Genomic DNA, 20,091 nt, shown 5'->3' with positions numbered 1-20,091 from the left:
TCTTTGTAGGTGAAGTGTTCCTGTAGGCAACAGATCAGTGGGTCTTGTTTTTCCATCCATTCTGCCAGCCTTTGTTTTTTAATGGAAGCATTTAGTGTAATTACATTCAATGTTATTATTGATAAGCAAGGATTTTCTCCTGCCATTTTATTATTTGTTCTCTGGTTGTTTTGTGGTCTTTTCATCCTGTCTTTCTTTAGTGAAGATGATTTTCTCTGGTGATATGACTTAGTTTCTTGCTTTTTATTTTTTTCTCTCCATTGTATGTTTTTTGGTTTGATATTACCATGAGGCTTGCAAATACTATCTTATAACATATTTTTTTAACCTGATAACAGCTTAACACTTTTTGCATAAACAAACAAGCAAGCAAGCCACAAACTAATAAAAGTCTACACTTTAACATTATCCCTCCACTGTTTAACTTTTTGTTTTTTCTATTTGTATCTTAGTGTACAGACTATGTCTTCAAAAGTTTTTATAATTATTATTTTTAATTGGTTTATTAGTCTTTCTACTTAAGAACAGTCTGCACACCACAGTTACAGTGTTGTAATATTCTGCATTTTTCTGTGTACTTACTATTACCAGTGAGTTTTGTACCTTCAGTTGATTACTTACTGCTTTTTTTCTGATCAAAGTACTTCGTTTAGTGTGTCTTGTAGGACAGATCTGGTGTTGATAAAATCCCTCAGCTTTTGTTGGGAAAGTCTTTATTTCTTGTTCATGTTTGAAGATATTCTATTCTAGGGTAAAAGATTTCTTCTTTCAGCACTATAAATATGTCACGCCACTCTTTCTTGGTCTATAAGGTTTCCACTGAAAAATCTGCTGCCAAAAGTATTGGAGCTATATTGTATGTTATTTGTGGGTTTTTTTTTTCTCATGCTGCTTTTAAGATCCTTTCTTTATCCTTGACCATTGGGAGTTTGAAAACTAAATACCATGAGGTATTAAATAATCTTTGGGTTAAATCTGCTCGGTGTTCTATACCACTCTTCTGCAATGGATATTGATATCTTTCTCTAGGTTTGGGAAGTTCTCTGTTATTATCCCTTTGAATAATCTTTCTACCCCTATCTCTTTCTGTATCTCCTCTTTTTAGGCCTATAACTCTTGGATTTGACCTTTTGAGACTATTCTCTTGATCCTTTAGGCATGTTTCTTATTCTTTTTTCTTTTGTCTCCTCTGTGTAGTTTCAAATAGCCTGGATTCAGGCTAATTCTTTCTTCTGCTTAATCAGTTCTGCTGTTAAAGGACTTTGATGCACTCTTCAGTATGCCAATTACATTTGTAAGCTTTAGAATTTCTTGTTGCTTCTTTTTTAGTTACTTAATTCTCTTTGTTAAATTTGTCTGATAGAAGTCTGAATTTCTTCTTTGTCTTGTCTTGAATTTATTCTTGAGTTTATTCAACACAGCCATTTTATATTCTTTGTCTCAGTGGCCACATATCTCTGTTTTTCCAGGTTTGGACCCGGGTGCCTTATTTAGTTTTTGTGGTGAAGTCATGTTTTCCTGGGTTGTCTTGATACTTGCAGATGTTCATCTGTGTCTGGGCATTAAAGAGTTAGGTATTTCCTGTAGTCTTTGCAGCCTGTGCTTATTTGTACTCGTCCTTCTTGGGAAGGCTTTCCAAATATTATGAAAGGACCTGGGTGTTATAAGCTTTAGCGGGCATCCCAAGCCCAGTAACGCTGAGATTCTTGCAGACTTGTAAAGGTACCACCTTGATAATCTTATATAAGATCCTAAAGAATTCTCTGGATTATCAAGCAGGCTATTGTTGTCTTCCCTTCCATTCTCCCAAACAAAAGGAGTCTTCTCTCATTCTCTCTCCCTCTCTCTCTCTCTCTCCCTGCTGCGCCTCTCCCCACTCTCTCTCTCTCCCTCTCTCCCTCTCTCCCCCTCCTCCTCCCCCCGCCCCCCTTGAGCTACCTGGAGCTGATGGTGGTGTAGCACAAGCACCCTTGTGGCCACCACCTCTAGGACTGCACTGGATCAGGCCTAAAGCCAGCACAACATTGGGCCTTTCTCAAGTCCTGCTGTAACCACTTTCTGGCTACCATCTATGCTCACTCCCGCTCCCACTCCCTCTCCCGCTCCCTCTCCCTCTCCCTCCTTGAGCTACCTGGAGCTGGTGGTGGTGTAGCAAAAGCACCCTTGTGGCCACCACCTCTAGGACTGCACTGGATCAGACCTGAAACCAGCACAACACTGGGTCTTGCTCAAGTCCTGCTATAACCACTTTCTGGCTACCATCTATGCTCGCTCCCGCTCCCTCTCCCGCTGCCTCCTTGAGCTACCTGGAGCTGGTGGCGGTGTAGCAAAAGCACCCTTGTGGCCACCACCTCTAGGACTGCACTGGATCAGGCCTGAAACCAGCACAACACTGGGTCTTGCTCAAGTCCTGCTATAACCATTTTCTGGCTACCATCTATGCTCACTCCTGCTCCCGCTCCCTCTCCCTCTCCCTCTCCCTCTCCCTCTCCCTCTCCCTCTCCCTCTCCCTCTCCCTCCTTGAGCTACCTGGAGCTGGTGGTGGTGTAGCACAAGCACCCTTGTGGCCACCACCTCTAGGACTGCACTGGATCAGGCCTGAAACCAGCACAACACTGGGTCTTGCTCAAGTCCTGCTATAACCACTTTCTGGCTACCATCTGTGTTCACTCAAAGTCCTGCAGCTCTACAATCAGCAGGTTACAAAGCCAGCAGGGCCTATTTTCTTCCCATCAGGGCAGCAAGTTCCCCCAGGCCCTAGGTGAGTCCATAGGTGCCATCCAGGAGCCAGGGACTAAAGTCCTTAGATGTCCACCTAGTGTTCTCTTGTAGTATGGCTGAGCTTGCCCTCTTGTAGTATGGCTGAGCTATGCCCACATGACATAGTCCTTTGCACTCTTCCCTTCACATTCCAAAAGCAGAGGAGCCTAACCCCATGGCCACCACCATCTCAGGCTTACGGGGAGTACTGCCATTCTACCTCAGATATTTCCTTAAGGCCCAAAGGCTCTTCTATCAGTCTGTGGTGAATGCTGCCTGGTCTTGAACTCACCCTTCAGGGGAGTGGTATACCCTCTGGCCCAGGGCATGTCCCAGAATGTCATCCAAGAGGCAGTTCCTGGAAATCCCAAGAGCCTACTTGATGCTCAACCCCCTGTGGCCAAGTTGGTACCCGAGGTGCAAGACAAAGTCCCTTTCACTTTTCCTTCTGCTTTTCTCAAGCAGAAGGAGTTTTGCCCCTTAGCCACCACAGCTGGGAATGTGTAGAATCTCACCTGAGGCCAGCAAGTCTCACCATCTCACCCAAGACCTTGATACCTGGGTATCACTGCTCATTATTCAATGCCCAAGGGCTCTTTAGTTTGCAGTTGATGAATCCTGCCAGGACTGGATCCTTCCCTACAAGGCTGCGGGTTCCCTTCTGGCCCAGGGTGTATCTAAAAATGTCCAGGAGCTAGGGCCTAGAACGAGGACCTCATGACTCTGAGCAGTGCCTTATCCTGCTCTGGCTGAGCTGGTATCCCAGCTCCAAGACAAAGTCCTTCTCACACTTTGTCTCCTCTCCTCAAATGGAAGGAAGTGTCTCTTTTGGAGCCACAAGCTGTGCATCCTGGGGTTAGAGGAGGGGTGATATCAGTACTCCCATAGATGGTGTCTCAGTAGGTCGCTTCCCTCTCCACCCCCAGTCCACTGTCAGTGGACCCTGTTCAGCCCTAGGACTCACCTAATTGTTGCAGTCCTTGTGGCCTCAACTGCCTTTGAAGTTTATGTGCTGCCCCAGAGCACTTTAGTGCCAGGTGGTGAGGCTTACAGGAACTCAAGTTCTGATTGCTAGGATCAGCAATTCCCCTATGGCTAGGGATGGTCAGCTGAGTTTTATCCAGTTTTGCTTTCTGCTATAACAGGGGCAGCACCAAGTTCAGTGCCTCATAATTGCCTGCTGTCCTCCCCAGGGCACAGAAACACTCTCCGCACCACACCTCCACTGCCACGGGATAGGACAGGGGTCCTGTTGACTATTCAAAACTTTTTCTATGTCTTCAGTGCCTCTTTTAGCAATATGAAGTTAAAACCAGGTACTATGAGTGCTCACGTGAGTTTTGGGTTTTACGAAGGTACTTTTTTTGTGTAGATAGTTGTTAAATTGGTGTACTTGCAGGGGGTGGCGGAGGCAACGATTGGTGGAGCTTTTTGTTCCATCATCTCACTCCACCCCTCTCTTCAGTAATTGCCTTTTTATTCATATCTTTCTTGAATTGGAGGAAATTCTTAGACATTATTTTTGGTTGTTGCTTCTTCCCATTCTATCTTCTCTTTCTGGAATCCAATTATACTATACTTTTGAGTGTGTCCCACATGTTTTGTGGCTTTTTATATTTTTCCTGTTTCTTTTTTCTTGTTGTTTACTTTCTCTGCATCAGTTTGTGGAGGTTTTTTTATTGTTGCTGATCTGTCTTTGAGTTTAGTATTCCTCTGTTTTGTAGCGTTTTTCCCTTTTACCTATGTTTGCATTATTTAACCCTGATGAACTTTGTAATTTCCCTTCTATTATGTCCATTAAACTTTTTTAGATTCCAATGCTCTGGTGATATTCTGTACCATTTCATCCATTTTGTTAATTTTTTTTCTGTTTTCTTGAACATATTAATCATAGTTTACTTGAAAGTTCTTGGCTGTAAACTTTCAGTGCATCTCTTTTGGAGGTTTTTTGTTCTGTTTTTTCCTCTCAATTTTGGGTTCTACTTTCTGGCAAATCAAGTAATTTTTTAAAATTTTATGTTATTTATAAAAAACTCATATTGGCCATAGGTGACTTAATCATAAAACATTCCTCCTTCTACTGTAGGCAGAAAGTGTGAGAAATCAATTACTACAATCCCATCAGGAATTGAGCTGGATTACAGCTGGGCTACGAACATGGTGGGTTTTCCATTCCCTCAGTCATGAAAGACACCAGGAGGTTTAGCTCTAATATTCATAGGCTGCAGCCCAGCTCTCTTGTCTCCAGCCTAACCAATATAGCCTCAAAAACTAGCAAATACTTTGACGGAAAATAGGCATTGTACTTTGGTCAGACTTACTTCCCTAGCAAGTCTTTGTTTTTCAAGTACTATGAAGAATGCAAAAGATTTCATTTTGCCTTTCATAAGCTTTTTGTCTAGCTTTGCAGGTTTCTGTATACCACCAGAATCTACAATTGCTCCAAGGAGAAAAACATCCATGAGCTTGGATTTATTCAAATTTTTAAGTTTAAATGTTTTAAGAGGTTTCTGGCTAATTCTTCCTTAGCAGAGGTTGTCTGCCTAATAAAATTAATAGTCAGCCTATGTCCAAAATCAACAAATACACACAGTGGAGGTGGCTTGGTAGGAAAAGCTGGACATTATCAGTTTTACTCTGGAAAGTTTCCTCCTCTTTGGAATTGTATTTCACTTAATCATTATTATTTCTGCAATTATCTGATGTCCTTAAAAGCAGCGTTTTTATAATTATGTGATGTTTTCCACTTGTTACAGTAAAAGTATTACCCTGCTGTGACATTTTGCATCCTACCCAGAAACAGAACTCCTGTATTATATTTTTTAACTGATTATTGGTAGGATTAAATAAAAAAGTTACTTCTGTTTAAATCTCTTTGATTCTGGTTTGTGTAATGCTCTGTGTGTCAGGCACTGTTGTAATTGCTTTAAAATTACCAACTCATTTTAATTCTCTGTATTAATCTGTTTCATGCTGCTGATAAAGACATACCTCAGACTGGGCAATTTACAAAAGAAATAAGTTTATTGGACTTACAGTTCCACATGGCTGGGGAGGCCTCGCAATCATGGTGGAAGGCAAGGAGGAGAAAGTCACATCTTACGTGGATGGCGGCAGGCAAAGAGAGAGCTTATGCAGGGAAACTCCCCTTTCTAAAACCATCAGATCTCGTGAGACTTACTCACTATCACTAGAATAACACGAAAGAAACCTGCCCCCATGATTCAGTTACTTCCCACCAGGTCCCTCCCACAACATGGAGGAATTCAAGATGAAATTTGGGTGGGGATACAATGAAACCATATCATTCCACCCCTGGCCCCTCCCAAATCTCATGCCCTCACATTTCATGCTCAATCATGCCTTCCCAACAGTCCCCTGAAGTCTTAACATATTTCAGCATTAGCTCAAAAATCCACAGTCCAAAGTCTCATCCAAGACAAGGCAAGTCCCTTCTGCCTATGAGCCTGTAAAATCAGAAGCAACTTAGTTACTTCCTAGGTACAGTGTGGGTACAGCTATTGGGTAAATATACACATTCCAAATGGGGGAAATTGCCCAAAACAAAGGGACTACAGGCTCCATGCAAGTCTGAAATCCAGCAAGGCAGTCACATCTTTAAACTGCAGAATGAACTCCTTTGACTCTATGTCTCACAACCAGGCCGCACTGATGCAAGAGGTGGGTTCCCATGGTCTTGGGCAGCTCCACTCCTGTGGCTTTGCAGGGTACAGCCTCCCTCCCAGCTGCTTTCATGAGCTGGCATTGAGTGTCTGTGGCTTTTTCGGGCACACGGTATCAGATTTCAGTGGATCTATCATTCTGGGGTCTGGAGGATGGTGACCCTCTTCTCACAGCTCCACTAGGCACTGCCCCAGTAGGAACTCTGTGGGGGCTCCAACCCCACATTTCTCTTCTGCACTGCCCTAGCAGAGGTTGTCCCTGAGGTCCCCACCCCTACAGCAAACTTCTGCCTGGGCATCCAGGCATTTTCATATGTCTGAAATCTAGATGGTGGTTCCCAAACCTCAATTCTTGATTTCTGTTCACTCGCAAGCTCAATACAATGTGGAAGCTGCCAAAGCTTGAGGCTTGCACCCTCTGAAGCCACAGCTTGAGCTCTGCATTGTCCCCTTTCAGCCACTGCTGGAGTGGCTAAGATGCAGGGCACCAAGTCCCTAGACTGCACATAGCACAAGGACCCTGGTCCCGGCCCATAAAACCACTTTTTCCTCTTAGTCCTCCATACCTGTGATGGGAGGGGCTGCTGCAAAGGTCTCTGACATTCCTTGGAGACATTTTCCCCATTTTCTTGGGGATTAACATTCGGCTCCTTGTTACTCATGCAAATTTCTGCAGCCAGCTTGAATTTCTCCTCAGAAGATGGCATTTTCTTTTCTATTGCATTGTCAGGCTGCAAATTTTCCAAACTTTTACACTCTGCTTCCCTTATAAAACTGAATGCCTTTAACAGCACCCAAGTCACCCATTGAATGCTTTTTTTGTTTAGAAATTTCTTCCATCAGCTATCCTAAATCATCTCTCTCAAGTTCAAAGTTATAGAAATCTCTAGGGCAGAGTCAAAATGCTGCCAGTCTCTTTGCAAAAACATAACAGGAGTCACCTTTGCTCCAGTTCCCAAGTAGTTCCTCATCTCCATCTGAGACTGCCTCATCCTGGACTTTATTGTCCATATTGCTATCAGCATTTTGGGCAAAGCCATTCCACAAGTCTTTAGGAAGTTCCAAACTTTCCCACATTTTCCTGTCTTCTTCTGAGCCCTCCAAACTGTTCCAGCCCCTACCTGTTCCAAAGTTGCTTTCACATTTTTGGGTATCTACAGCAGCGCCCCACTCTACTGGTACCAATTTACTGAATTAGTCTGTTTTCACCCTATTGATAAAGACATACCCAAGACTGGGCAATTTACAAAAAAATAAAAAAAGAGAGACGTTTATTGGACTTATAGTTTCCCATGGCTGGGAGGCCTCACAATCATGGTGGAAGGCAAGGAAGAGGAAGTCACATCTTACGTAGATGGCAGCAGGCAAAGAGAGAGTTTGTGCAGGGAAGATTCCCTTTTTACATCAGATCTCATGAGACTTATTCACTATCACGAGAACAGCACAGGAAAATCCTGCCCCCATGATTCAATTACCTCCCACCAGGTCCCTCCCACAACATGGGGGAATTCAAGATGAGATTTGGGTGGGGACACAGCCAAACCATATCATCCTCATAACAAACATATGCAGTAGGTATAATTATTGTCTCTATTTCATAAGTGAGAAAAATGAGACACAGACAGTTAAATGACTTGCTAAAGGTCACACAGCAACCAGTTGTGTAGCAGATTCAAACCTACAGTCTGGGTTCTTCTATAATAGTGAGAGTTAACAGTAGAATAAATACAAAGCATCATTCAGTAGATCATTCTGCATGAATGCTATAAACTCACTTAAGAATCATTTACATCAATATATGTTACTTTCCAATACTCCTTTTCTCTTAATTAGAATGTTGTTTCTAAACTTCCCAATTACTATACCTTCCCTTCTCCCAAAGGTAATCACTATCCTGATTTCTAGCAAATGAATTATCTTTACTTCTTTTGAGCTTTCTATCAACAGAAGCATTTTGGTGTCTTATGTTTTATTAAATATACAAGAATTGAGTTATCCATTCTTTTGTGGAAGGACATTTCAGTTGTTTCCAGTTTCAGGGTATTATCAATAATCCTGCAATGAGTAGTCTTAAACATGTCTTTTAGTGCACATATGTATGCATTCTTAGATTTCCACCTAATGGACAGGATAGACATGACTTAGAACTACTGAGTTGTGGAGTAAGCAAATAAATTCCGCATACTAGAATCTGCACCTTTCTCAAATAGATGTACCAGTTTATATTCTCTTCAACATTTTATGAGAACTCTGTTTTGCTTCACATTCTTACTAACAGTATTGTCAGTCTTTTTCTATTTTAGTCATTTTGGAATGTAAATAGTGACAGCAAAATATGTTTTTAATTTTTTTCACCAATTACAGGTGTTATTAAACATCTTTTCATGTCTTTATTAGCCATTGGGATCTCTTCTTTTGTGAAGTGCCTGTTTAAGTCTTTTCTACTTTTTAAGAATTAGGTTACTTGTCTTTTTCTTATTTATTAGTAAGTATTTCTTATAAATTTTAGATATGAATCCTTTGATACATATATCATCCATTTATTCTCCTCCTCGGTTGTTTACCTTTTTACTCTCTTAAAAGTTTCTTTGCTGAACAGAAATTCCTAATTTTAATGTATTGGCTTGTCAATCTTTCAGTTATAGTAAATATTTGTTAAGTGAGTGATCTTGAAGGAGTTCAGTGTCAGCTGCAAGAGATAATCATTGTGAAACATAAATTCTATATCAAATTTATGTATAAAATATTTTAGGCCGGGCGCAGTGGCTCACGCCTGTAATCCCAGCACTTTGGGAGACCGAGGCAGGAGGATCACAAGGTCAGGAGTTTTAGACCAGCCTGACCAACATGGTGAAACCCCGTCTCTAATAAAAATACAAAAATTAGCCATGCGTGGTGGCCTGCGCCTGTAATTGCAGCTTCTCAGGAGACTGAGGCAGGAGAATTGCTTGAAACCGGGAGGCAGGGATTGCAGTGAGCCAAGATCGCACCACTGCACTCCAGTCTGGGCAACATAGTGAGACTTCATCTCAAAAAATATGTATATATTTTAGATATGTATAAAATATTTTGGAACATAGAGGAAACAGTGACTAATTCCAACCAGAGAGTCAAGGAATTCTTCATGGAGAACATGATGGGAAGGACTTCTAAAGCAAAAGAAATATGAACAAATATACTAAATGTAAATAAGCATTGTGGTTTTCAGAAGTTCAAGTGTGGCTAAAGTCAAGGGATTATTAATTCTATTTGCAGGAAATAAGGTAAGTTAGGTTAGAGTCGTATTTTAAAGGAGCTGTGTGTTTTGGTCAAGGGCATAGTTTCTAAAGATTTTGAAGCAAAGGAAAGACATTTTCAGATTTGTTTCTGAGGATATACTGTTCTTATCAAAATGGATTGGTAAGAGACAGAGGCAGACCACTTAGTGTGCTTTATAGCAATCTAGGTGAATGATGATAAACATAAGGCTTATGCCTGTGGCAACAGGAATGGAAAGTACTGGGGGTATATCACAGTGGTTAATAAAACAGGCTCTGCACCTTAATAGGATTGTGACCTTATGTGTATCTTAACCATTCTGAGTTTTCCTAAATAATCATCATCATAATAAAACCTACTATTGTCATTATGAATATTAAATGTTTGTAAAGTACTTAGCAAAGTACTTACGTAGTAATGGAAAACTATGTGATATGATTCAAACAGACTTCAGAAACAAGAAATAGAAAAAAGATTAATTCAGGGTTTTCACTTAGACAACTTCTTAAGAGTCCCAGTTCCTGAGTCAAGGAATTTTGGGGGAATAATGACTATTAGGAGTCTCTATGGCATACAAGTAACACCATACAACTGGAAATCTATTTGCTCCTCCAATTAAATAGTGTAGTCCTTATTTCTTATTTGTTCAGTGTTAATGATTTTCACCCCTTTTGTTTTCTCTTCTGGTACTATTCACTTAACTGAGAGTACGCTTTACTGTGTTATTCTCAGAGTAAGAGCATCCCAGAGGATTGGTGGAAGAAATGCAACACTTTCAAGTATAAAATATCAAATAGCCAGGTTTTCTCTCTACTGTTTTTGATCACCTAGTCCCTTATTTTTTTAAAGCAGAACTTAGTATTACCATTGTATAATGTGGAGTAGGTAATTTTCCTCTCAAATCAGAACATTTTGATCTGGTAAAGCGAAGAGTTCTTGGCTCTCTTTGAAAAGATAGATTAAATCTACCTGTCTTTTTGCTATTTTTTGCTGCCTATAGATAGATCAGTGTTCTATTGTTCCTGTTACTAATTATTATATAATATCTTTACACAGAAGTCTTGGCTAAAGTTCCATCAAATTATTATACTTCTTTAACCTTACTAAAATGAATTTCCTCCACTACTCTTTACATATAAATACATGTATTTATATAGACATATAAAGTCTATAGTAACGTCTATAGTACCAGTATTTCTTTACTACTGGAAAACTAAACCATAGTGACTATTATTAAAAATTATTTGAAAACCAGACCTCTGTATTCTCCATAGGGCTAAATATTAGTGAACTAAATAATAAAACTGTTTCCAGATGTTTTTTGTTAAAGATTTTTTAAGTATTAATAGAAGTTAATTAATTACATAATATATATTATCCATGCCTAATTATTTGTCTAGCTATATTCATCATGGAAAAAAATGTTCAAAGGAAAAGTGACATTATGTGTGAAACTTTGTCAAAAATATGTCATTGATGTTTGAGACAAGGTAATAAAACTATCACAGAAATTCTTCTTTTTCTTACTAATATATAATATTAATATGAAGATGTATTCTCCCATCAAATTTTGGTATATACAGAAGTCAGTAGTAATATGATTTGGCCAAGTACCTTTGCTTTCATAATAGTTTTATAATCTTTGTGTGTGTGTATGTGTACATACAAAGAGGCACTTAATTTTTTAGTTCCTGTTATGTACCCAAATTTATATCAGATGCTTTCTGTTCTCATTTCCTTTCATTATCCTAATGGTGGTCCAAGTTTCAATAACTTGCCTATGAGCACAAAGCTAGTAAGTAGACTAAAACTGGAATGGGTACCCAAGTCTGTGTTGCTCCCAAACCTATTCCTTTTCTGTCACCTCTGCTTCTACTTCCCTGCCTTATTGTCAGAAAATTTATAAAGGTAAACAGTTTGTCAGTGCGAAAAACTAAAAGTTTTTAAGGTATACAGAATGTTGTGCAGACTTAAAATCATTATAGTGAACTACATTTATTAATACAAATTGATTATTTATGACATATTGTCAAATTGAAAATGCAAATTAAAACATCCATGTGTGGAAACAATAAACCCTGGGGATTTCAGAAGCAGGGAGAAGCAGAGTGGGGACAAGGATTGAAAAACTACCTATTGGGTACTATGTTCACTACTTGGGCAATGAGATCATTAGAAGCCCAAACCTCAGCATCGTGCAATATACCCATGTAACAAACCTGAACATGCACTCCTGAATCTAAAAATAAAACGTAAAAAAAGAAAGGATTTGTCATTCTTGGAAGGACAGAAAAAAATTCATGTGTGTGTATTTTTTTATGCATGAAAATATTTATGGAAGTATGTCAACAAAGGTTTAAAATTGGTTGTCTAATAAAATGTTCGTGATTTTTAAATTTCCTTATACTTTTTTGTGGATTGAATTATTTTTGGTCTTTTTAGTAAGCGTGTATTTTAAGAATCATAAAAATCACTTAAGACTACTCTTACATTTGGCAAAAAAAAAAAAAAAGAAACAAAATATAAGAACAGATTAAAATATAGAAAATATATTTTTCACCAACTGTCATTTCTAGAACCTAGTTTACATTGTATAACAGCTGATACATTTAATTAAATCTTTTACACATAGTCATCCATTTTTTACATATTGCATATTCTAGAGCAGTGAGTAAAATGGCTTGAAATGCCAAACTCATGGATTTGATACTACATTTTATTGACAAATAAAATAATAGGTGTTTAAGCTACTTTGAGAGTAAGCTTCATTCCAGTATAGTTGAATAGCTCCTATCAGAGCTCCTATCTGTATCACAAGTAACTATTATAAACTCTAAACCAAACAAAGAAACAATAACTATCTGAAAGCACTGGAGAGTGATCTATAAAGTAGACAGATTCTACCATTTGGAAGTAGGCACTGGTTGATTATCCCATTCTTACAACTTTTAGCCTGAGAGCAGACCCCAGTCTGGCCTAACTGGCAGCTAAAACCTGCTGGCTTATTGGCTACAAGAATGGCTTGGGAAAACTATAGCTATATTAAAGTAAAAAGGGAAATCCTGGAAAGGAGAGAGCCAAAGAGGGGAGCCTGAAATTCTGTAAATAAACTACCTATATTTCTGGCCGACCTCTGAGCCACGAATGAGCTGGGTGGACTACAAACAGCACAACTAGGGCTGAAGGGATTGGACTGAAATTTGAATTGCCATCCTTTGCATAGCAGAGTTTGCAGTTAGGCCTGCCGAAGTCACTGCTTAGTAAAATTTTAAAAAATCAATATTATAACAAAATCCAGTGTCTATTCAACATATCATTCAGTGTCCAGCATATAGTCTGAAATTATTTCACAAAGAAACAAGTAAACATGACCCACTCTTGAGAGAAAAGATAATCAATTGAGACTAACCCCAAGATGACCCACCTATTGTAATTAACAGACAAAAATTCTAAAGCAGCTTCTATAATCATAATCAAGCAGTAAAGGAACATATGCTTGTAATAAGTGAAGAGATAGGAAATCTTAGCAGAAAAAAATAGAAACTATTAAAAAGAACCAAATAGAAATTTAAGAAGTGAAAAAGAAAGTAGCTGAAAAGTGTTTCAGGGTATCTTCTTTAAATTTAGGACCCCACCTGAGCCAGTGAAATCATTTAGTAAACATATAGCATCATTAAATAAAACTAATACAGCTCTATAAAGCAGGTTGAATTGGCTTTCACACCAACAAAATTTATTCCTACTTATTTGTGTTTGAGAAGTTTTTACATTGTTTATTGTTGGAACATATTAATGTATCCATGCATGTTGAAATTATATGTAGAATGAAAGGAAAATTAGAAAATATTCAAGATTTTACTCTGGAAAATTATCTTTGACTACAAGAGAGAAACTGCACTAAAGATAATTCAGTGTTTTAGCTTAACATTTTTTATGGGTTATACAGTATCAATTTATTAGTAGATAGTAGAATAGCTAGTTTAAGAGTTCTATAAACTACCCTCACTGACAGTCTGATTCCTTTATATAATTTTTTTTACTGAAGTCAAAGTTATAATATTAGGGAAAAGTACCATTTCTAATCAAATATTTATACCACGTTTAATTTTTTGTGTATGTTTTGCTAATAGTGCCTATTATAAACTCAAATTAATAACTTTTATAATTATTTTATAACTGAATTCAAACAAATGGCAACAAAAACACTAAAAGAATGGTTTGCAGGGGCAAGGGCAAGCTGGCTGACTAGACACAGACAAGTGGAACAGCTCCCATGGAAATACTGAGACAACAGGCGTGCTTTTAACAGATCTTTACAGGGAAGGCATCAAGAGTGGACCATCGAAGACACAGAAGCTGGGCTAAAGGAAGAGAAAGCTGGGAACGCTGCATGGACTTTTGTGCACCAGGACTCATTTTTGAACCACAACAGCTCCAGGAGCAAGGGTGAGTTGAACTGGCAAGGAGCAACCCGCTCTCACCATGGGCCTCTGGAACCCCAGCAGGAGGGGACCCCTCAACCACCACAGACACATAAGGTGGCAGGGAGAGTTACTTAGGGAAGTCTTAAGGGCAGCAAGCCAGCTGATGTGGAGCCCAGAGGGTTTGGTGCAGAAGTAACTGTAGTGGAGCATGGCCAGGGACAGCCATCCCCCTAGACTTGACTTGCTCCCATAAGAGACTTTAGTCCTAGGGGAACTGTTGGACCCGATCTGTCCAGGGCAGTCTTGCGCAGCAGACAGGGCTGCTCTGACCTGAGCACCCCTTGGTCTGCTGGCCTATCCTGGGGCCCTAGCCTGGCCATGCCTGCTGGCAGGGCAGTCTTGAGGTCCCTGGGTACCCACGCCATAGCTTCAGCACTGATGGACCATGCCTGGCCAGTAGAGAGTTTCGATGAGGCATCCCTATGGCCACGCATCAGCCTGCACGCTCCCTCCCCAGCCTGTGCAGCTTTCCCAGACCCGTGGCACTCCCCACATCACTTTGCTGATGCACGTCTGCACAGGTGGCTTTTGCTTTACTTGCCCAGACAGCACACAGGAATGCAGTCTTCCCTCCTCCCTTGCTGACCACCATTGCAGACACCCTTGGTAAGCACAGAGCTGGCAAGTCTCACTCCTGCCAGCACCCCGCCCTTGCACTAACATTGCACAGAGAACAGTGGATCATCCCACACCCTGAACAATCACTCTTATTTGAGGGGCACAGAGAAGGCACCCAGATCTGTGCTGGTCAGCACCCCACCCCCAAGCCAACACCACCTCCAGTGCAACAGCACAGTCTCTAGCAAGGGCCCTCCATCCCCCACCAGCTGTGTTGCCTCCACCACTATGGTGAACACCTGCAGGGAGGCAGGCACCCCTGCATCTGTTAGCACTCTTCTGCAGATGCTGCACCTCAGAACCCCCAGTACAATGGACTCAACCTCAAAGAGGTCAAAACTGGGGCCCAATGCAAGTCCCCCAGAGTTAGAGCACACAGTCCAGGAGTTGGGAGCTGAGCATTGGCCTCCTAAAATGTTCCAAAAACAAGATTGGATTCTTCCAGTCAGCTGAATGCATCTTATACCATAATCAAACCCTCAAGGTTATCAAATAGGATAAAAGAAAAAAATCCAAAGGTCAGCAACCTCAAAGATTGAAGATAGATAAGCCCACAAAGATGAGAAAGAATCAGTGCAAGAATGCTGAAAACTCAAAAAGCTAGAGTGCCTTCTTTCTTCCAGATGACCACACCATCTCTCCAGCAAGGGGCCAGAACATGGCTCAGATGGCTGAAATGATAGAAATAGAATTCAGAATATGGGTAGAAATGAAGATCATTGAGCTACAGGAGTATGTTGAAACTCAGTGCAAAGAAGGTAAAAATCATGATAAAACATGGCAGGAGTTGACAGACAAAATAGCCAGTACTGAAAAGAACATAACCAACCTGATAGAGCTGAAAAACACACTGCAGGAAGTTCATAATGCAATCACAATTATTAATAGCAGAATAGAACAAGCTGAGGAAAGAATCTCAGAGCTTAAAGGCTGGCTTTCTGAAATAAGATAGGCAGACAAGAATAGAAAGGGAAAAAAGCATGAAAAGGAATGAACAAAACTTCCAAGAAATATGGGATTATGTAAAGAGATTGAATCTGCGACTGATTGGTGTCTCTGAAAGAGATGGGGATAATGGAACCAACTTGGAAAACATGTTTCAGGTATCATCCGTGAGAATTTCCCCAACCTAGCTAGAGAGGCCAACATTCAAATTCAGGAAATGCAGAGAACTCCAATAAGATACTTCACATGAAGATCATCCCCAAGACAGGTAATCATCAGATTCTCCCAAGTAAAAATAAAAACATGTTAAAGGCAGCTAGAGTGAAAGGTCAGGTCACCTACAAAGGGAAGCCCATCCAACTAACAGCAGACATCTCAGTTGAAACCCTACAAGCTAGAAAAGACTGGGGCCCAATATTCAGTATTCTTAAGTGGAATTCCAATCCAGAATTTCATATCTGCCCAAACTAAACTTTATAAGCAAAGGAGAAACAAGATCCTTTTCAGACAAGCAAATGCTAAGGAAATCTGTTACTACCAGACCTACCTTACAAGAGCTCCTGAAGGAAGCACTAAATGTGGAAAGGAAAGACCATTACCAGCCACTACAAAAACACACTGAAGTGCACAGATCAGTGACACTAGAAAGCAACCACATATGTCTGCAAAGTAACCAGTTAACATCATGATGACAGGATCAAATCCACACATATCAATACTGACCTTAAATGTAAATGGGCTAAATGCCCCAATTAAAAACACAGAGTTGCAAACTGGATAAAGAACCAAGACCCATTGATATGCTGTCTTCAGGAGACCCATCTCACATATACAGTGGCAAACATTGGTTCAAAAAAAAGGGATGGAAACTAATCTACCAAGCAAATGGAAAACAGAAAATGATAAGAGTTGCAGTTCTACTTTCTGACAAAACAAACTTTAAACCAACAAAGGTTAAAAAAGACAAAGAAGGGCATTAGGTAACAGTAAAAGGTTCAAATCAACAAGAAGATCTAAATATCCTAAATATATATGCACCAACACAGGAGCACCCACATTCATAAAGTAGGTTCTTAGGGACCTTCAAAGACACTTAGACTCCCACACAATAATAGTGGAAGTCTTTAACACCCCACTGACAATATTAGACAGATCACTGAGAAAGAAAATTAACAAATATTCAGGTCCTGAACTCAGCCCTGAGTCAAATGGACCTGATAGATATCTACAGAACTCTCCACACAAAAACAACAGAATTTACATTCTTCTAATTGTCACATGGCATATGCCCTAAAATTGATCACATCATCAGAAGTAAAACACTCTTGAGGAAATACAAAAGAACTGAAATCATAACAATCTCTAGGACCACAGTGCAATCAAATTAGAAATTAAGAATGAGAAATTTACTCACAACTGTACAGTTACGTGGAAACTGAATAATCTGCTCCTTAATGACTGTTTGGTAAATAATGAAATTAAGGCAAAAATCAATAAGTTCTTTTAAACTAATGTGAACAAAGATATAACATACCAGAATCTCTGGGACACAGATAAGGCAGCGTTAAGAAGGAAATTTATAGCACTAAATGCCCACATCAAAAAGTTAGAAAAATCTCCAGTTAACAGTCTAACATCACAACTAAAAAGAACTAGAGAACCAAGAGCAAACAAATCCCAAAGCTAGCGGAAGACAAGAAATAACCAAAATCAAAGCTGAACTCAAAGAGATTGAGACAGAATACATGTCTTTTATAATGGATGAGTATAAGGCTCCAGATAGATACAGAGAATGATGACTTATGTAAACTTACTCTCTCTTAGCTCTATTACTGTCCCTGTTTTTCTCTTTGATGAGTTGTTTACTCTTTGGCAACAATAATTTTGCTAAAAATTTCTATAATGATGTTTTTTGTTGTTAAATAATGTAAATGTAAAGAAAACATGATATATTTATAAATACATGTAGTATTTCTGAAACAGTTTTCTTAAAAAGGGTATACAATCTCTAATAACACCAAATATACTGATCTATTATGTTATATTAATTTGTTCATATCTCTGATGTCTGTAACATCAAGCACATTTGTCATGGTTTTTAAAATAATATATATGTGTGTTTGTGGATGTGTATACATATATATATTTATGACACATGCTAGGCATAGTCATTGCACATACTAGGTATTTGCATGTTTTCTTAAACTGAAAATTAACTTATATAATCATATTCTTAAGACTTTGTGCCAATTTATTTAAATATAACACATCAAGCTGACCTTTAGAACTATTCTGAAGCTTTTTATAAAATATAAACTTATCACTAATGAAATATAAATTGGAAATAGAAAAAGAAGAGGATGCCAAAATGTTAACTGTGAAATTAGTTGTTTTTGTATTGTATTGTTACATTAAAAACCACCACAAAATTTGGTGGCTTTAACACATACAGTGATTTGTTATTTTTCACAAGTCTGGGCTTTCTAAGTGGGAATATCTTCTTCTTGTCTCATTATTTCATCCACATGACTCTAAGGTCACTCATGTAGCTGAAATAATGTCACCTCAGTTGGGTCTGGAGAATCTAAGCCTCACTCAGATGTGTGGGACCTTGGTGCTGGCTATTCCACTAGACCTTTCTCTCCAAATGGTCACCCATCATTCCATTGTCTAGCCCAGCCTTCCTGACATGATAGTAGAAGTTTACCAAAGATTGAAGACAGAAGAATGGAAACCTTTTGAAACCTAGGCTTCAGAACTGCCATACCATGACTTATTGGCCCATTCCATTGATCAAATCAAGTCAGAAATCCAGCTCAGTTGCAAGGTTGTGGAAATAGACCCCACCTCCTGACAGGAGGATTTACAATGACCGTATGACCATATTTAATTTACCACAGTAGTATATGTGTAATTATTAAGTATAAAATTTATTTCTAAACTTACTGACCATGAGTACTAAGTATCAGAATGAAGAATGAATAAATGTTTATAATCCCTCTATTTTTTTAACTTTAAATTGAAGTTTAGGGGTACATGTGTAGAATGTGTAGGTTTGTTACATAGGTAAACGTGTCATGAGGGTTGGTTGTACAGATTATTTCATCACCAGGTTATTAAGCCTAGTACCCATTAGTTATATTTCCTGCTTCTCTCCCTCCTCTCACCCTCTACCCTTCAACATGCCCGAGTGTGTGTTGTTCCCCCATGTGTTCTCATCATTTAGCTTCCACTTCTAAGTCACAACAAGTGGTACTTGGCTTTCTGTTCCTGCATTAGTTTGCTAAGGATAATGGGATCCAGCTCCATCCATGTCCCTGCAAAGAACATGATCTCATTGTTTTTTGTGGCTGCATAGTATTGCATGGTGTATAGGTACCACATTTTCTTTATTCAGTCTGTCATTGATGGGCATTTGGGTTGTTTCCATGTCTTTGCTATTGTGAATAGTGCTGCAATGAACATACATGTGCGTGTGTCTTTATAATATAATGATTTATAATCATTCGGGTATATACTCAGTAATGAGATTTCTGGGTCGAATGGTATTTCTGTCTGTAGGTCTTTGAGGAATTGCGACACTGTCTTCCACAATGGTTGAACTAATTTAAACTCCCACCAACAGTGTAAAAGTGTCCCTTTTTCTCCACAACCTTGCCAGTATCTGTTATTATTTGACTTTTTAGTAATAGTCATTCTGACTTGCATGAGATGATATCTCATTGTTGTTTTGATTTGCATTTTGCTAATCAGTGATGTTGAGCTTTTGTTCATATGCTTATAGGACACATGTATGTCTTTTTTGAGAAGTGTCTGTTCATGTCCTTTCCCCACTTTTTAATGGGTTTTTTCCTTGTAAATTTATTTAAGTTCCTTGCAAATGCTGGATATTAGACCTTTGTCAGATGCATAGTTTGCAAAAAAATTGTCTCCCATTCTGTAGGTTGTCTGTTTACTTTTTTGATAGTTTCTTTTGCTATGCAGAAGCTCTTTAGTTTAATTGAATCCCATTTGTCAATTTTTGCTTTTGTTGCAATTGCTTTTAGTTTCTTTGTCATGAATTCTTTGCCCATGCCTATGTCCTAAATGGTATTGCCTAAGTTGTCTTCCAGGGTGTTTATAGTTTTGGGTTTTATATTTAAGTCTTTAATCCATCTTGAGTTAATTTTTGTATATGGTGTAAGGAAGGGGTCCAGTTTCAGTTTTCTGCATATGGCTAGCCAGTTCTCCCAGCACCTTATTGAATAGGTTGTTGCTTCTTTTTGTCACATATGTCAAAGATCAGAGAGTTGTAAGTGTGTGGTCTTATTTCTGGATTCTCTATTCTGTCCCCATTGCTTGTT

The 20,091-nt window shown here is 39.1% G+C and overlaps 1 protein-coding gene across 18 annotated transcripts in view; it reads left to right on the top strand.

Annotated features, from left to right (window-relative positions):
• The window catches only part of GPHN (gephyrin), a 722,880-nt gene that overhangs the window by 324,365 nt on the left and 378,424 nt on the right, over positions 1 to 20,091 (top strand). The gene's annotated exons all lie outside the window — the stretch shown is intronic.

This window comes from Symphalangus syndactylus, chromosome 8 (genome assembly GCF_028878055.3).
Source record: "Symphalangus syndactylus isolate Jambi chromosome 8, NHGRI_mSymSyn1-v2.1_pri, whole genome shotgun sequence".
Classification (NCBI taxonomy): Eukaryota; Metazoa; Chordata; class Mammalia; order Primates; family Hylobatidae; genus Symphalangus; species Symphalangus syndactylus.
Note: the sequence above shows the minus strand (reverse complement) of the source record. Positions and strands in the feature narration are given on the sequence as shown.